The sequence below is a fragment of the Symphalangus syndactylus genome, chromosome 10 (assembly GCF_028878055.3).
Source record: "Symphalangus syndactylus isolate Jambi chromosome 10, NHGRI_mSymSyn1-v2.1_pri, whole genome shotgun sequence".
Taxonomy (NCBI): Eukaryota; Metazoa; Chordata; class Mammalia; order Primates; family Hylobatidae; genus Symphalangus; species Symphalangus syndactylus.
The window spans coordinates 85248683-85267993 of record NC_072432.2 but is presented as its reverse complement, the minus strand read 5'-3'; positions in this window follow the sequence as shown (position 1 = coordinate 85267993).

The window sequence follows — 19311 nt, the reverse complement described above, 5'->3', positions numbered from 1 at the left end:
TCCCTAGGAGATTTTTTTTATAAACTGGCATCTTGATAAAATTTAATAATTTTGGGCTATGGGATATATGTTTCCATTTCATTCCAATTGGCATTTGCTCTGTACTTTGTGGATGCTGAATGCATAAGAGACAGACCCCATGTTATAACTAGAATATAGACAAGTATTTTTAATAACAGGATTAGTGTGGTGCATTGAATTATTAGCCTCAGCTTTGCACCTCTAGAGCCACATCCTTGCCTTTGACCTTATATTGGCAGAGCGCACTACTCTGCCTCTTGACTTTGCATTCAGTCATGTGACTTGCTTCGGCCAATGGAATGTTGACAGATGTAGCAGTATACAATCTAAGCATAGACCCAAGAGATCTTCCATATATCCATGTGCCCTGTTTCTCTTCCCCCAAATCCCTGAGAGGAGCTTGCCCTAAAGGCTGGCTGCATTTCGTTCCGGGTTCAAAGTGAACATATTTGGAACAGTTCCCCACATAAGTTCAACTGGGCCCATAGTTTGAAGCAGAGCCTCCCCAAGAAGCCAAACCTGGTTCAACCAACCCCAATGTCACTGACAGATTCATGAGAAGAAGCAGTTGTTGTTTTAAGTCACTAGGTTTGAGGGTAGTTTGTTGCACAAGGTCATTGTAGTAACAGCAGCTAACCAGTACAGTGAGGGGTTGGAAATATCTTTGGGGGATTGGTTTGGTTTGCTTGGGGGTTGATGTCTTGTCTTGGAGGTTGATGTTTGGTTTGTTTGGGGTTTGTATTGAGAAGGCAATTTGTAGAGTAAGCAGCTGCAACTTCGTTAGAAGGGATCTTTCTGCGTCCCTGGTATGCGGCCCTAGCTCTGTGGGAATCCAGAGGAGATGAAGAGGAAACTGGTGTTTATTGTCAGTACTATCAAAAGCAGCAACAAATATTGGGTGCACCTACCATGTGCCAAGTACTGGGTGGGGATTACGAGAGGAATAAGGAAAGGCCCGAGCTCTAGAAAAATTTACAGTCTCGTTGCAGGACCATTCCTGGGTTTCATTAGAAACATCTGAATATATTGACTCAGACTGGCCAGGTTTCTTGTAGGGCTTGCTAGTTGAGAAATTAGGTCCTTAAAGGAAAAATATTCTCCCTGATTCTACCCACCATTCTCATCTCTACACCCAACAAGATCTCACTAAGAGGTTTCTGAGGAGCCAGAAGTTGGGTGGATTAACTTGGAGTTAGTGAACTGCAGAAATCTCTTCCCACTGGTGGCTCCTGAGGGTTTCAGAATAGCAAAGCTGAAAGTTCACTTGATGTATCAAACACAATCAAAAATCCATTACCTCCCTGAGGCCACTACTCTTCCTTTTTGGTTGAGACTGCTACCCAGGACCAGCTACATAATTTGTGGGGCTCAGTGCCAAATGAAATTCAGGGCTCATTCAAAAATTACTCAGAATTTCAAGACAGCAAGCACAGAACATTAAACCAGGTGTGGACCCCTCTGAGCTTGGGGCCCATCGTGACTGCCCAAGTCTCATGACAGGAAGCTGGCTCTGCTGCCACCTGCAGGTAGTGCAAATAGCTGATGTCTACACATATGTAAAAGGAAGCACCAGCAAAGGTTCCAGTCCTGGGTGGATTGGAGAAGATGGCCCTGCAGACATTCATTCAAAAAGCTCTCATGGTGCTGACCCATTCCAGACCTGCCCTGCCCCCTGCTCAGCCCACTCCAGTTGCTGAAGGACAAGGGTGGACACCAGTGACCAGGAACCATTCTGCAATTCCAGCAGCCCTCTGGCTGGACTTTTTCTCCAATCATTCAGAAGTGCTTCAGATGCAATCCAGACTTGCCCATGGACTTGAGCAGTTACAGCTGTATTGTACAGGTTGCATAAAGGAACTGCAGGAGACTTTCTATTGCCATGAGGGCGACTGCCCAGGGCTCAGGGCTCAGGGCTCAGGACAGCATAGAAACACTAGTGCCAGATTCCACCATGGTGAGAGAATTGCCTCGATGCTGCAGAAACTCCAGGGCCTCCCAGATGGACTATCACACTCATCACGTGCAGACATTTGGCAGACAGACCTTCCTTTGAAGTCCCAGCAAAATGATGGTGAGTTCTCCTGCTAAGGAACATGTGGCTGGCAACAGGAGGAAGAGTAAAGTGGTGGTCCCTTCCTTTCTACAAAAGTTTAGGAGTTGGCATTTCTTTTTCCACAGTGTTAGAGCTTCTGCTATCGATGCAAAGGGCTAAAAGCTGACCTGCTCCTTTGTCATCTTGGAAAAACTCAGGACAATGCTAAAGACCAAGGTGAAATTACCTATTTTGTGTGCTCTTGGTTTCCCTTAAAGAAATAAAAAAGGGAACGATTTGGCTAAGGATGGACATGGTCTAAATCAGAGGTTCTCAAAGTGTGGTTCCCGGATTGTAACCTCTTAAAAATATAGATTCTTTCACTTGAACCCGGGAAACAGAGGTTGTAGTGAGCTGGGATCGAGCCAGGGCACTCCAGCCTGGGCCACAGAGTGAGACTCCATCTCAAAATAGATAGACTGATGATAGATGATAGATAGATATAGATGATATAGATAGATGATAGATAGATAGATAGATAGATAGATAGATAGATAGATAGATAGATGATAGATAGATAGATTCTAGACTCTGCTGAGATCTACTGAAGGAGAAACCATGAGGGCAGGACCCAGCAATCCATGTTTAACAATCCTTCTAGGTGATTCTGATACACCATTGGCCTAAATAGCAGATCCTCATTGCCTGTATATTCGTTTGCTATGGCTGTCTTAACAGAGTACTGCAGACTGGTGGCTTAAACAACAGAAATTTACTTTCTCACAGTTCTGGAGGCTGGAAACCCAAATCAAGATGCTGGCAGGGTTGGTTTCTAACGAGGTTTCCCTCCTTGGCTTGCAGACAGCCGCCTTCTCACTGTGTCTTCATGTGGCTTTTTCTCTACGTGCAAGGACTCCTGGCGTCTCTTCCTCTTCTTACATAGACACCAGTCATGTTGGATTAAGATCCCACTCTAATGACCTCATGTAAGCTTAATTACCTCCTTAACAATCCTGTCTCCAAATATAGTCACCCTGGGGGTTAGAGCTTGAATATATACATTTGCTGGGGAACACAATTTGGTCCATAACAGCCTGACACCATCACACCACCAGTTTTCAACATTAAGCCTTCCAAGGACTATAACAGTAATAACACACATTAAGTTGGCATTTCTATTTGCCGGATCTGTGCTAAGTGCTTTAACATGCATGATCAGCTGCATTATTATCCCTACTTTGCCATTTGGGAAACGAGCTCAGCATGTTATCTGCCAAACCTCACAGCCGATGGCAAAACCAGGCTCTAAACACAAGAGGTCTGATGCCAAACTCAAAGCTCTTCATCACTACTAAAGTAGTAGCCACAAGCCCCGGCTACCACTCTTGGTTTTTGTTGTTGCTGTTATCGGCATATACGTACTTTTTATTCTTTTATGTAGCTGCATACCATTACATTTTATGAATGTGACATAATACAAATAAACGTGTCCCTCTATTGTTGCAAATTTAGATTGTTTCTAGGTTTTACTTTTCTATTGTGTATATTTAAGGTGTACAACATGATGTTTTGATATACCACATAGTAAAATGGTTATCATAGTTAAGCAAATTAGCATATCCTCATCTCATATAGTTACTTATTTTTTCTGGTGCTAAGAAGCACCTAAAACTTACTCTGTTAGCGAATTTTCAGTATACACTTCAGTATTCTTAACTACAGTCCTCATGCTTTGCATTAGATCTCTAGACTTTTTCATCCTACCTGACTTCAACTTTGTACCTCATGTCCTCCCCTTTACTCCTAGTAACCACCAATCCACTCTTTGTTTCTGTGTGTTCAGCTCTTTTTTTAAAGATTCCACATAGGAATGAGATCATACAGTATTTGTCTTTCTGTGTCTGGCTTATTTCACTTACCGTCATGTTGTCCAGGTTCATCCATGTCACAAACGGCAGGATCTCCTTTTTCAAGCCTTTTTCAAGACTGAATAACGTGTGTGTGTGTGTGTGTGTATTACAATTTATTTGTGTATTCACCTGTTGATGGACACTTCCATTATTTTCATATCATAGCCGTTGGGAAAATGCTGCAGTGAATGTGGGACTGCAGGTGTCTCTATTAGGTGCTGATTTCCTTTGGGTTTCAACTCAGAAGAGGGATTGCTGTGTCATATGGCAGTCCTAGCTTTAATTGCTTTTAGGAACTTCCATGTTGTTTTGCATAATGGTTCTATCAATTTACATTCCCACCAACAGTGTACAAGGGTTCCGTTTTCTTCACATCTTTAACAACATTTGTTATCTCCTGCCTTTTTTATGACAGCCATCCTAACAGGCATGGAATGACATTTCTTTGTGGTTCTGATTTGTATTTCCCTGATGATTAGTGATGCTGAGCACCTTTTCATATACTTGTTGGCCATTTTTATGTGTTCTTTGGGGACATGTCTATTCAGGTCCCTTGCCCATTTCTTAATTAGGTATTTTTTTTTTTTTTTTTTGCTATTGAGTTGTGTGGGCTCCTTATATATTTTGGATATTAACCCCTGAACAGATATATGATTTATAAATATTTTTCCCAATTCATAGGTTGCTTTTTAATGTGGTTCTTTCCTATGCTGTAAGAAACTTTTAGTTTGATGTAGCCCCACTTGTTTATTTTTGCTTTTGTTGTCTGAGTTTTTGGTATGATGTTCAAAAAACCATTGCTGAAGCCAATGTCAAGGAGCTTTTCCTTTATGTTTTCTTCCAGGACTTTTATGATATCAGGTCTTACATTTACATCTTCAATCCATTTTGAGCTGACTTTTGAGTATGCTATAAGACAGGGATCTAATTTCATTTCATTCTTTTGCATATGAAGATCCAGTTTTCCCAACACCATTTATTGAAGAGGCTATCCTGTCCCAAGGGGTCTTCTTGATGCTCTTGTCAAAAATTAGTTGACCATATTTGCCTGAATTTATTCTGGGCTCCCTATTTTGTTCCAAGCACCCTTGGTTTTTTGACCAACTACATATGAGCTTCCATGGTACTGCATCTCTTTGGCTTTTTTTAAAGATGAAATAGAGATGGGAATTGAAAAAATGGAGTAGAGAGAGAAATGCAAGATTATATTCATAGATATTCATTGAGTGCTTACTAGATGTAGTCCACGGCCTCTACTTCCAAACCTCTAGAAGCTTCTGCTGGAGGGAGTTCTGTTCTAATCATCATCAGGAAGATTTTGGAAATCAAAGAAGTTATTCTGAGATAGCCTCAAAGTATCAGAGCAGCCCTTCTATTCCATGAAAGGCAGAGGGCTTGAGTGTCACTAATCACTGAATTCCCCATGCCGGGCACAGGACCTGATTCATGTTGGCTCTCAGTAAATGCATAAGAAAGGAGTTCATGAATCAGCATACATGCCCTTTGGTGTTTCCTGGATGGGTAGAGCTCTTATGGTTTAGAACAGGCATCCCCAACCCCCGGGTCACAGACCAGTACCAGTCCATGCCCTGTTAGGAACCTGGCCACACAACAAGAGATGAGTGGCAGGCAAGCAAGTGTTACTGCCTGAGCTCTGCCTCCTGTTGGATCAGCAGTGGCATTAGATTCTCAAAGAAGCATGAACCCTGCTGTGAACTGCACACGCGAGGGATCTGGGTTGCGTGCTCCTTATGAGAAGCTAATGCCTGATGATCTGAGGTGGAACAGTTTCATCCCAAAACCATTTTCCTCCACTCTGATTTGTGGAAAAATGTCTTCCATGAAACTGGTCCCTGGTGCCAAAAAGGTTGGGGACTCCTAGTTTAGAACAACCATATATACCTTGTTGTTCGACCCTAAAGTTAAGAAAACCTTAATCCATTTGCCACCCGTTTAAGATGTTGAAGAAAATTTTGCTAAGATCACATTGGCTACTTGTTGTTTTGGAAAACTTGGAGAAATTGGAGAAAATAAAACAAATTAAGGTTGGCAAGGTTAATCTATTAGCTTCCAAATCAGGTCTTTGTTTAAGCAGGACCTAATCACAAGATAGCCACATTCGTTTCAACCACACCCTGAGTAAAGATAAATTACTTTTAGCTCTTCTACTATCTGGAACATAAAGGGAAAAGGCAACACCAGTGAATTTTCAAAAGCAATGATTTTTTTAGCTGTAGAGAAACTAGTTGCAGAGAAATTAGAATAGAACATATTCTGCAAAACGGCCAAATTGTGGTAAAGTTTTAAGACAGACATAAAGAATGCTGAGTCAAGCTGCTTCCTAGGTTTAAGAATCCAACCTCGCAGATTGGCAGAGACCATGGCTTGTGTCTCAGCTCCAGCAAATCCACCAAAGGGATGTGCTGAAGGGGCAAGAACTAGGTTTCCTCCAAAACAGGTTCCTACCTCCCTCCCACTGGGGATCCCTGAAACAATGCTTCTGGGTCTTTATGGGACATGTTTGGGCTGGAGTGTGATCATAGGATCAGTATCAGCTTAACATGTACTACTCACCTACAGCATTTCAGCAACATGTTGAGCTCTTGGCATCTTTTGTCTTACCAAGTCCACCAGAGCCACAACACAGTGTGACTCAGTTGAAAATAGGGCATAACTGAGATATAAACCCTTCTCTTGCTTTACAATGACAGCTAACATTTATTGAGAACTTCCTGTGTGCCAGGCCCTGTTCTGAACACAGCACAAGTCATTATCCTAACTGAACAGTGGAGGACACGGGAATATGTGTTGGTTAATGTGTCTTCTTTGTTCCAGATTATGCAATTAGTAATAGATGCTACCAAAATTCATACTTGGGGAGTCTGGCTCTAGAGCCTGGGGTATTAGCCTCTGCACCTCTTCTCACCAATCTGAAATGGAACTTGGCTACATAGAGAAATATGCCCAGTGTCCTCCTCACCTTCACCAACAACAGAATCCGGGATCTGAAAGGAGCCACAGAAGTTCCCTTGGTTTTGCCCTTGGCCACAAACCAGAGAAGGTGTTATTATCCATAGTGAAACAGCCAAGGCTTTGGGGTTAAAAAAAAAATTGGCCCAAGTTTATTTAACCAAGAAATGGTGACTGAATCAACAAGCATGTATTACGTGTGTGTTCAGCTTGGTGAGTCTGGCAGGCTGTAAGTCAGAAGAAGCCCCATGGCTTAAGGGGGCCTCCTCACTGGGCTCTGTGTGTACCACCCCGGGCTGAGGCCGCAGTTCTGTAGAAGCCTGGCTCTGTCACGCAGGACTCCCAGGGCCTTGCACACAGCTTGTTTGCTGGTGGTTGTGCTAAAGCACTAGCCTGGGCCAGTGGGAAGCTGGGAGGCCTCCCTGTACACAGGCCCAGCCCCTATCCGTGAGCTGAGCACAAGACTACTGCTAACATCCTCACTGACAACCTGCTCCTAGAAAGAACATTAGAGAAATGGCCCTATGGGCCTGGCTGGGTTAGGAGGACCCCTACAGATAGGAGCCAGGTTAGAAATGACCAGGGAACCAACGGGTCAGCCCTCAACAGGACTTGGTGGGAAGGATATCAGAGCCAAGTGTTACTTTTGTTTGGCATGAAGTGAAAAGGTTGATGGAGACTCTATTGTGGGGTGCTGGAAGTGATCCACTAGGGAAACTGACTAGGTTCCCTGGAATTTGGGGAAACTGGTGTTCCCACCTGAAATGTTGAAAGGCATGTGTGGCGTGGTTTAGCAGTTTGCCTGAGAAAGGCGGGTGCTTGCAAAGTTTGGGATGGACAGGTCAACGATGCATTTATGTTTCTCAGGCCAAATGTGGACTCTAAGGAAGGAAGCTGGTGGTGGATCATCTCTAGAGGGATCTTGCACAAGAAGGGTGAGGTGACCCCAACAGAGAACCAACAAGAAGCCGGAGACTGGGGCTTTGCAGGGGGCAATTGCAGCCAGGCGAAAGAGGCATTGCCTCAAAGGAATCTTAGGTGGGAAATCCTCAGTGCTGGGGGGCTTCCAAGGAACCCAGAAGAAGAATGAGCTTTCAGTCATGCAGCACAGAGAAGCCCCTAATGCTAAACTGTGATGACACATGTGCCCTTTTCCTCTAATTCCTTCAACTTCCCCACTCCCCACACCCCATCCGGCCCCATAGGAGAAAACAGTACCTAGAAGTGGACAAAGTATGGAGAGGAAGGGAAAAGAAAATGACCATGTCCCCCTCCACTGCAGACCCCTTTGCTGGAGAAAGATTGGATTCTAATTGAAGGAGAGTTCAGAGTTTTAACATTGGACAGAAGTGGACCTTTTTATATCTGAAAGTGACTAAAAAATCTGCCTCAGGTTTTACCCAATGGAAAGTGAAAACAACTCAGGTCTTCAGAGTGACTGATGGATAATCACGAGAAGGAAAAGATGCTCTCCAGTTAGAATTTTTTTTTTTTTGAGAAGAGGCCTTGCTCTGTCACCCAGGCTGGAGTGCAGTGGCATGATCTCAGCTCACTGCAGCCTCCACCTCCCAGGTTCAAATGATTCTCCTGCCTCAGCCTCCCAAGTAGCTGGGATTACAGGCATCTGCCACCACACCCAGCTAATTTTTGTATTTTTAGTAGAGACAGGGTTTCACCATGTTGGCCAGGCTGGTCTCGAACTCCTGACCTCAGGTGATCTGCTGGCCTCAGCCTTCCAAAGTGCTGGAATTACAGATGTGAGCCACTGCACCCAGCCTCCAGTTAGAATTTTTGATGCTGAATTCATTCCATTGCACATATACATGTAACACACACACACACACACACACACCCCTCTTTTTCCACAAGGACAAGGAAGTTCAAAAAGGCAGGTTGGTGCTACATGGTTCAAAAATGATGTCATATTATAATAGCTGTAGGAGAAAGGCAGGTCTACCCAGAATGAAGCAAATACTAAGGTTACTTCTTGGGTTCTCTGGAGAAAGATCATGGCCATATGTCAAGACTCTGTCATTAAAGAGTCAACACATGACAAGTACACAGAAGATGGGGGGATGATACTTGGGAATAGAAACCCAGGCTGAAAACTCAGTGTGATCAATGCAGGACCAAGTGTTCATTTTGTAATAGATGATCAATTATGTCATGATCTTTAGTGGACATTTTGTGGGTTCTCATGGTGTCCTTAGAACCATCAGAATGTACAGATATTGTTTCAAATAATAAGCGTTTCCATCACCTGAGTGGAATTTCTTACACTCTCATAAAGTATAATCAGGTTGCCTTCTCTAAAAGACTATTCTCCACAGAATAGATATTTTTTGTAGTCACAGGGCCCAAATTTTCTAACAGAGCCTATTTTCTAACAGAATCTCTATTTTGAGACTGTAGAAAGATGTGTGTAATGGAGCAGAATCAATGTCCTCATCTATGACCTAGCTGATTTGTATTAGATGGTAGGTTGCCTTTCACTGTGCTTGGGGATGCCTTAGATAAGTTTTAGTAGCCAGCTCTTAAAATGCTTTGTACATTTTAGGATTAAACATTTTTAGATAGCACACACAGTCCTAAAACAAAGGAAAACCTATTGCTTAAATGATGTCTGAAGTTTAGTATAATACTAGACCTTATGTATTATTTAAGTACAAACTAAGAAATGCCAAATACAGAACCTCAAATAAGACGAAAGTTTATTTCTTTCTTATGTGAAAGTCCAGACTGAAGCGGGTAGTCTTGGATGGGCAGATGGTTCTGATCCAGCAGCTCATCCAGGCACCCAAGCTTGAGATCTCTACCCTCCTCGATGTGTGGTTTCCATTTCTGGGTGTAAAAATGCTGCCCTAAATGCCACTGCCACCAATTCCCAGTGGCTAGGAGATGACCTAGATGTTGCATGCATCACTCCCTTTCACATTCTATTGGCCCAAATGTGATCACAAGGCCACACGAAGCTGCAAATAAGACTGTGCGATATGGTCTGTCACCGGGCACCCATGGACCCAGCTGAAACACATGACTTCTGTTACTAAATGAAAAATGAGGCCAGGTGTGGTAGCTCACACCTGTAATCTCAGTACTGTGGGAGGCTGAGACGGGCAGATCACTTGAGGTCAGGAGTTTGAGACCAGCCGGGCCAACATGGTGAAACCTGTCTCCACTAAACATATAAAAATTAGCCAGGCATGGTCGTGGGCACCTGTAATCCCAACTACTCAGGAGGCTGAGGCAGGAGAATAGCTTGAACCTGACAGGCGGAAGTTGCAGAGAGCCGAGATCGCAGACTGCACTCCAGCCTGGGTGACAGAGCAAGACTCTGTCTCAAAAAAAAAAAAAAAAAAAAAAGACGAAAATGAAAGAATGGATACAGGGAGTAGTGGTGGGTAACATAAGTCTCCTCTATTTCTCAGTAATTATTGGAAAGAAATTGAGTGTGTAACAAGACAGGGATGCCCTCTCTCACCACTCCTATTCAACACAGTGCTGGAAGTTCTGGCCAGGGTAATTAGGCAGGAGAAGGAAATAAAGGGTATTCAATTAGGAAAAGAGAAGTCAAATTGTCCCTGTTTGCAGACGACATGATTGTATATCTAGAAAACCCCATCGTCTAAGCCCAAAATCTCCTTAAGCTGATAAGCAACTTCAGCAAAGTCTCAGGATACAAAATCAGTGTACAAAAATCACAAGCATTCTTATACACCAATAACAGACAAACAGAGAGCCAAATCATGAGTGAACTCCCATTCACAATTGCTTTAAAGAGAACAAAATACCTAGGAATACAACTTACAAGGGATGTGAAGGACCTCTTCAAGGAGAACTACAAACCACTGCTCAATGAAATAAAAGAGGATACAAACAAATGGAAGAACACTCCATGCTCATGGATAGGAAGAATTAATATCGTGAAAATGGCTATACTGCCCAAGGTAATTTATAGATTCAATGCCATCCCCATCAAGCTACCAATGACTTTCTTCACAGAATTGGAAAAAACTACTTGAAAGTTCATATGGAACCAAAAAAGAGCCCGCATCGCCAAGTCAATCCTAAGCCAAAAGAACAAAGCCGGAGGCATCACGCTACCTGACTTCAAACTATACTACAAGGCTACAGTAACCAAAACAGCATGGTACTGGTACCAAAACAGAGATATAGATCAATGGAACAGAACAGAGCTCTCAGAAATAATGCCACATATCTACATCCATCTGGTCTTTGACAAACCTGACAAAAACAAGAAATGGGGAAAGGATTCCCTATTTAATAAATGGTGCTGGGAAAACTGCCTAGCCATATGTAGAAAGCTGAAACTGGATCCCTTCCTTACACTTTATACAAAAATTAATTCAAGATGGATTAAAGACTTACATGTCAGACCTAAAACCATAAAAACCCTAGAAGAAAACCTAGGCAATACCATTCAGGACATAGGCATGGGCAAGGACTTCATGTCTAAAACACCAAAAGCAATGGCAACAAAAGCCAAAATTGACAAATGGGATCTCATTAAACTAAAGAGCTTCTGCACAGCAAAAGAAACTACCATCAGAGTGAACAGGCAACCTACAAAATGGGAGAAAATTTTTGCAACCTACTCATATGACAAGGGGCTAATATCCAGAATCTACAATGAACTCAAACAAATTTACAAGAAAAAAACAAATAACCCCATCAAAAAGTGGGCAAAGGATATGTACAGACACTTCTCAAAAGAAGACTTTTATGCAGCCAAAAATCACATGAGAAAATGCTCCTCATCACTGGCCATCAGAGAAATGCAAATCAAAACCACAGTGAGATACCATCTCACACCAGTTAGAATGGCCATCATTAAAAAGTCAGGAAACAACAGGTGCTGGAGAGGATGTGCAGAAATAGGAACACTTTTACACTGTTGGTGGGACCGTAAACTAGTTCAACCATTATGGAAGTCAGTGTGGCGATTCCTCAGGGATCTAGAACTAGAAATACCATTTGACCCAGCCATCCCATTACTGGGTATATACCCAAAGGATTGTAAATCATGCTGCTATAAAGACACATGCACACGTATGTTTATTGCAGCACTATTCACAATAGCAAAGACTTGGAACCAACCCAAATGTCCAACAACGATAGACTGGATTAAGAAAATGTGGTACATATACACCATGGAATACTATGCAGCCATAAAAAATGATGAGTTCATGTCCTTCGTAGGGACATGGATGAAACTGGAAACCATCATTCTCAGTAAACCATCACAAGGACAAAAAACCAAACACTGCATGTTCTCACTCATAGGTGGGAATTGAACAATGAGAACACATGGACACAGGAAGGGGAACATCATACTCCAGGGACTGTTGTGGTGTGGGGGGAGGGGGGAGGGACAGCATTAGGAGATATACTTAATGCTAAATGACGAGTTAATGGGTGCAGCACACCAATATGGCACATGTATACATATGTAACAAACCTGCATATTGTGCACATGTACCCTAAAACCTAAAGTATAATAATAATAATAATAATAAAGAAATTGAGTGTATAATTTCATTTAACAAGAATTTTTCCTGCTGGTTAGGGGCATAGCGAAAAAATAAAAATTAAAAAGAAACCAAGAATGTATTGAATGCTTCTTGAGTGCTAGTATCCTAGTTTTCCCCTGGAGAGATCCTCCCGAAAAAGAGGGCTTTATTAGTAGGATACCTTTAAAAGGAAAATCCTAATGTATTTTAAAATAAGCTGACTTCACAGAACTGTCCCTCACATATTCATTTCTTTGCCCGAAATTATAGCAGAGAAAAACCCTTTCTCTTTTCACCTGGCATCAATTAAATGTAAATGTCTTGAATGCTCACAGATGATATGGCATAGGATGAGCTCATGGTGATGTAAAAAGCTGGCGTAATACTCACTAGGTGCTAGAAACCAAGCCATTTTGGTCTGGCAGGAGAAATATGCCAGGACTGCAAGTGATTGCCATGAGGCCCTTTGCTGTTTGTCATTCTCGCCTCATTTTCATACTGCACATTGAGTCCTACCCAAAATAAATACTTTACAGTTGTCCTTCAGAAGCAGAGGGAGCTCTGGGCTGGGAGGCAGAAGCCCTAGGGTTGATAGTAAGCTCAGCTGCCAAACAGTTGGTATGACCCTGAAGAAATAACAAACAGGGCCTAGGTTTCTGTTCACTAATTCATCCTGCGCACATGTATTTGTCACTTGCTGTGCAGATTCTGTAGTAAGCCTATGGAGGTATCCTTCATCTCTCCCTTTCTTGGACTCTTTATGATGCTCTATGTATCCCAACCTCTATGGGCCATAGAAATGTGGCTACAACCTCATCACATACACAAACCAAACAAACATCTGCAGCATTGCTGTTTGCGGCAGAGACTGCTGATTCTCTCCTACCACGCATTCACCTGTTCTTGTATTGTAATAGAAGCCCTGATCTTCTGTTGGGCACAAAGCAACCCCTTCAATCCTACTTGTTAGCTACAGGTGTGCATGCATCAAGTTCTGGCCAATAAGATGTAAGTGGAAGCAATATGTGCAACTTCCACATTATTTTCTGAAAAACAAGAGATGTTCCCTCCCATTCCTTTTCCCCCTTCCTGCTGGCTGGGAGGCAGGCATGGGCCAGGGTCATCTTGGACCAAGTAGAAGAGGGCAACATCCAAGGATGGCAATGAAACAAGATGGAAGAATCCTTATACCCTGTATTAGCATTCTATTTCTCTGTAATAATCTATCCGAAAATGTAGCAACTTATAAAAACACTTATGATCTCACAGTTTCTTTTAGTCCGGAATCTGAGCGTGGCTCTACTGTGGCCCCTGGCTCAGGGTTTCTCACCAGGATGCAATCAAGCCTTTGGCCAGGGCTGCTGTAAGTCAGTGCTCAAGTTGGGGGGGATCGACTTCCAAGGTCATTGGTGTGACTGCTGGGAGCCCTCGAACCCCAGCTGGACATTGACGTCTTATCACTTCTGCCACATAAAGTGGTTAGAAGGTCCCACCCACATGTGAGGTGATTATGCAAGGCCATGAACACCAGGAAGAGAGGTCTGCGAAGCCACTGCAGAGGCTGTGCACTGTACATGCTCCCTCCCATAGCTGGTCTGCTTATGCCACAACTGTTACAGGAAAGGGAAATAAACAACCATCTTCTTTAAAGTAGGGTCTGGGTTAGAGCAGCCAACGTTGTGTTCTAACTGATGCAGTGCCGGATTTCTTTAATTCTGTGAAACATTTGTCCAGTTATTGAGGCCCTTGTAATAGGCATTTTCTGGAATATTTGCCAAGCAAAATCACTTTCTCTGAAAACTGCCTCCCTTCCTCCTCCTATACCTCACCTCCGCTATCTGAGGACTTCTGTGGCCATTTTTGTAATTTAAAAAACCTGCTTGTCATCATCTAATGAAAGAAAGGGTAAAATGCTGACTTCAGGTGGGCCAAATCTGTCCCCCAGGAATCTGGAATTGGGATCCAGAAACCCTGATCAGTGTCTCTCGTGAGAACTGGATATCGTGTGACATTAGGATGGGGTCTGCATGTGCGTGGGAAAGCGAGCAAACCAGTTTGCAGAGAGAAGGAAGAGACAGAGGTGCCGAGAAGCCTTCAGAGTGGGCTTGGTTCACAGCATCCCATTCCAGGCCTTGCTGAAGCCCAGCTCTGGCCCAGGTATGGAGATGCCTCTGCCCAACTCCAAACATGTGTCCTCATCGCCCCCTTGTTTTCATTTAAACCCATCTAAGTGGGCTTTGGGTCTTTGAAATTAATCTCTAAGAAAGGCATTTAGTGTTTTGAGTTTTCAACACGTAACCTCAACATCATCTCACCCAGCTCCTAGCATCCTGTGAGCTCTCCTACATCTCCTCCCCTGAAAAAAAAAGTCACAAAATCTTGCTGGAAAACACGTGGGGCAGGATCAACTGGGCCTACTGAGAAGAAACGTGCAAGGGTGTTCGCAGCATGGATAGATATCTGTGATCTGACATCACTTTGTTGGAGGTCAGGAGGAGGTGATGCTTTGGTGCCATTAGGTGACAAAGATTCAAAAATGTCATCCCCTCTTGCCTCAATCCCCTGTGCACTCACATGCTACTTGTATGGCCCCAAAACAAGGAACTCCACAGCCTTGTTACTGAGCTGTTAGAAACAGCCCCCAACTCTGTGAGTTGACCCCTACCCCTTCCCTGGAGTGGCTTTGCTTTTGGGTTTTCTAATGTCACTCCGAGAGACAGAGTCTCTGCTCAGAGATAGCATCTTTCTCCACGCATGCCCGCCACGTGCTACTCTCCGTCTGGATTGTTTACTTCGGAATCCAGGCCAGGGTGCTGGGGATGGTTGTATTTCTTGAGTGGAATTCTGCACTCCCCGTCTGGAGTCACACTCTGCATTCCTTCGATGCCTCCTCTGAGCTGGAAGGTCATTTTGCAGCAAAGCTATTGGCTGCACAAGCTCATGGAGGCCTTGCACCCGACCTTGTCCCAGCAGCTGACCCTCTGGTATGGAGGGAGGTGGAGTGGGATGTGGTAAACAGGAAGACAGCAAACCCCAACTTGGCCTGGGGAGCAGGAAACATCAGCCACCACGCTCAGCCCTGTGCCCCGATCACAACCTCCTGGGGTTGCAGTGCCTCCCGGGCTGGCGGAAGGATTGTTCTCAGCAGCTTGGGATTGTCAATGCAGCAGGAAGAATTTTATTCTAAGATGCCACCTCAAAAATGTCATGGCTTCTGAGTCTGGTGTGACAGATGGATAGACAGATGGAGGAAAGTAGGACAAGGGAGAGTCACAGGGAGAGAGCGGTTGAGTGCTAAGCCTGTACCCTCAACTCATATTCTAGACTGCTGCCTGTCCCCACCCTATCTCCCAATCTCTCCCCACCCAGCTGCATTTTGCTATTTCTACCACTTCTAACATACTATACTCTACTTTTATTATCAGACTCTCCGTACTAGGATGTAAACTCTTTGAGGGCTGAGAATCTTCGTTCACTGGCAAGGAGCCTAACGGTACTTGGTACATGCAGCCATTCAACAAATATTTGTTGAATAAGTGGATGGATGGATGGATGCATGGATGGATGGATTTCCCTAGGGATGCTTTTAGCAATTTCCCTACCATATTTCTTTTACTATTTTCCTGCTGTTTTTCAAACTGGGAATGCCCTCGCCCAACCCCACAAATCAGCCCTGTTCATCTCTCAAATGCCAGCTCCAATGCCACTCCTGCAGTATGGCCTTGTGGTTAAGAGCCACCATTGCAGGGTTCAAATCCCCACTCCTCTGCTTGTTCATTGTATAAGCTTCAGTTTACATACCTAATGGGATTATCACAAAGACAAAATAACATCATGTCCGAACCATGTTTAATCAACACATGCCCCCTAATGTTCCCAGTTAGGTACCATCTCTCCCTCCTTCGAGCATGCATGTTACATTGAGTCTCTCTTAGGAACTCTTCACATTTTCTTTTGTATCCTAGCTATTCTTGTACATGTAGTATTTTCCTTGACAGAAGGCTCCTTCTGACACAGTGCTTTTTAAAATACATGTTCTTAAACACCCTCCTTGAGTATTTTTATGTGCAGCATTTTAACAAAGAAACGTCAAAGCACAGGAGTGAATGTGCTGGGAAGAAGGAGTGGGGGAGAGATTACTATTCTGAGGACGAATGAGACATTGTCTGGGAGGGCTTGGAGGATGGGATGCAGAAACACACAATCAAAAAAACAGTCACCCAATACAGCATTTCATGTCATGAGCTGCAACTTCATAGAAGTTTTCAAAGCCCGTGCATAGGAATCATCCATCTCCTATGAATCAGAAGCCCCCAGTTCAAAGGAAGCTGGTGAAGAAGCAAGAGTCAGCCCCAGAACTGAGGCAGCAAAGAGTTGGCTTCTGAAGAAAAGGACTTGCCCCTTTCTGTTGCAGGAATCTCCTACAAAGTCATTCGTGATAAACACTGGTGTGTTTCTGCAATCTGGCTTTTATCCCTTCAAAGGTTCCTGAATGGGGGCAATTAACAGAGATGGGGAAGCAAAGAAAATGCATTGTGAGTATAAACAGCTTGACAGGACATTTATACAGAGAATTCAGAACAGAGTCCTCATTCCCCAGTGTGGTACAGGCCAGAGGGGAGATTTTTAGAGCAAGAGACACCCATCTTTTTTCTTCTTTCTAGGAAGTGTTCTTCTGTCAGGTATGAAGGGTCCTGGTTGAGTTTCAGAAAAAGGATGGGTGACTAATTGGGATCACAGGGTAGCAGTGCACCGAGGAACCTAACCACTGTCCTCACTCAGGACCACTGAAGCTCTTTTATAGGAAACAGAAGGGAAGAAGTCACAACTTTTTTTCCCCAACTTCATTGAGATGTAACTGAAAAACCCCAGCCCCTGGTAGCTACCATTCTACTCTCTACTTCTATGAATTTGACTATTCAAATTTCACATATGAGTGACATTATGCAATATCTGTTTTACTGCATCTGGTTTATTTCACTTAGCATAAGGTCCTCCAGGTTCATCCATATTGTTACAAATGACAGGATTTTCTTCTTTTTAAAGGTTAAGTGATATTCCATTATGCACACATACACACACACACACACACACACACTCCACATCACATTTTCTTTATTGAGAGGACAGATTAGTCATCCAGGAAGTGTAAACCAAAATCACTATGAGGGTCGGGGGTGGTGGCTCACACCTGTAATCCCAGCACTTTGGGAGGCTGAGACAGGGGCATCACCTGAGGCCAGGAGTTTGAGACCAGCCTGGCCAATATGGTGAAACCCTATCTCTACTAAAAATAAAAAATATATACAAAAATTAGCCAGGCATGTTGGCACACACCTGTAGTCCCAGCTACTCGGGTGGCTGAAGCACAAGAATTGCTCGAATCTGGAAGACAGAGGCTTCGGTGAGCCTAGATCACGCCACTGCACTCCAGCCTGGGTGACAGAGCAAGACTCCATCTCCAAAACACACAGACACACACACACACGCACACAATGAGATATCACCTTACAACTGTTAGAATGACTATTTCTAACAGAAAAACAAAAGATAACAAGTGTTGGCGAGGATGTGGAGAAAAGGGAACCCTTGTACACTGTCGATGGGAATGTACATTGATATGATCTAACCTTTGAAAGCTGAATGAGCCAACCTGACTTCACTGGATGATGTGTGGTCAGGATTCAATGATTATAGATCTAATCCTCAGTTTTCTCCTTCTGTGTGCCAGGCAGGCAGGATCTTCTGTCCTAGAAAAGGTTTATAAAGGTCTCAGGGTTCATACGTAAGAGTTTATGCCTCAGAGGCAGGCTGACTTGAGATAGAACCACGGATCTGCTGTCTACTGACTGTTAGACCTGGCAAGCACCTGGCCTTCTTAAGGCTTACTTTCTCTTTCTCTGAAATGGGAATAAAGTTAGTATGCACCTCGCTGGGATTATCTTTAGGAATAATAAAGAAATAAGCACAATTCCAGGCTGCCAAATGCCCTCAGTGAAGTTTAGCTCTTACGATTATTATTAAAACGTGAAATCTATATTCTGTGAGGAAGAGGAAGGGGCTCTCGTGTCAGAGAAGGGAGAGGAATTGGTTTTTAGAATCCAAGTAGAATGAGTGTCTTGAAGCCACAGATCTAGCTTTGCTTTTTGAAAAGAATATTAGAACTTTTCAGGGGCGATAGATCTGTTCACTATATGGACTGTAATAATTGTTTCAGAGTTGTATACGTATGTCAAAACTTATCAAATTTGTACTACTTCATTTTATTTTATTTATTTTATTTTATTTTTTGGAGAAAAAGTCTCTCTCTGTTGCCCAGGCTGGAGTACAATGGCACGACCACAGCTCACTGTAGGCTTGAACTCCCAGACCCAAACAATCCTCCTACCTCAGCCTCCCCAGTAGCTGGGCCCATAGGTGTACACTAACATGGCTGGGTAATTTTTAAAATTTTCATAGAGACAAGGTTTCCCTTTGTTACCCAGGCTGGTCTTGAACTCCTGGGCTCAAATTATCCTCCCATCTTGGCCTCCCAAGGTGCCTGAATTACATGTGTGAGCCACCATGCCTGGCCAAAACTTGTCAAATTATAGACTTTAAATGTGTGCAATTTATTGTATTTTGGTTACACTTAAATAAAGCTGTTCTAAAAATTATCTTTTAGAACAGCAAGGAAATGGAGACCATAATGATACTGATTTTCAGGCAGGTGATTACAAGCAGCTGAGCACATGAATAAATGAACACTCACATATGAAGCAATACTGACCACACATGACCATTCCTTACAATTTTCTTAATATCCCTCCTTTCTCTCCCCCTTCATCTGCCCAGAATCTTCTACATG